The sequence below is a fragment of the Meleagris gallopavo genome, chromosome 13 (assembly GCF_000146605.3).
Source record: "Meleagris gallopavo isolate NT-WF06-2002-E0010 breed Aviagen turkey brand Nicholas breeding stock chromosome 13, Turkey_5.1, whole genome shotgun sequence".
Taxonomy (NCBI): Eukaryota; Metazoa; Chordata; class Aves; order Galliformes; family Phasianidae; genus Meleagris; species Meleagris gallopavo.
Window position 1 is genome coordinate 24,870 of NC_015023.2, and position 496 is coordinate 25,365.

Consider the following 496-nt stretch of genomic DNA (forward strand, 5'->3'; position numbering starts at 1 on the left):
CTGTGCTGCCATTCAGTGAGACCTGGACAGGCTGGAGAGCTGGGCAGTAAGAAACCGGATGAGGTTCAACACAAGCAAGTGTAGGGTCTTACACCTAGGGAGGAATAATTGCATGCACCAATACAGGCTGGGGGATGAGCTGCTGGAGAGGAGCTCTGCAGAGAGGGACCTGGGCGTCCTGGTGGACGACAGGTTGGCCATGAGCCAGCAATGTGCCCTCGTGGCCAAAAGGGCCAATGGCATTCTGGGGTGCATTAAGAAGAGCGTGTCCAGCAGGTCGAGGGAGGTGATCCTCCCCCTCTACTCTGCCCTGGTAAGGCCTCATCTGGAGTACTGTGTCCAGTTCTGGGCTCCCCAGTACAAAAAAGACAGGGATCTCTTGGAAAGAGTCCAGCGGAGGGCCACAAAGATGGTGAAGGGCCTGGAGCATCTCCCCTGTGAAGAAAGGCTGAGTGAACTGGGTCTGTTTAGCCTTGAGAAAAGAAGTCTGAGAGGG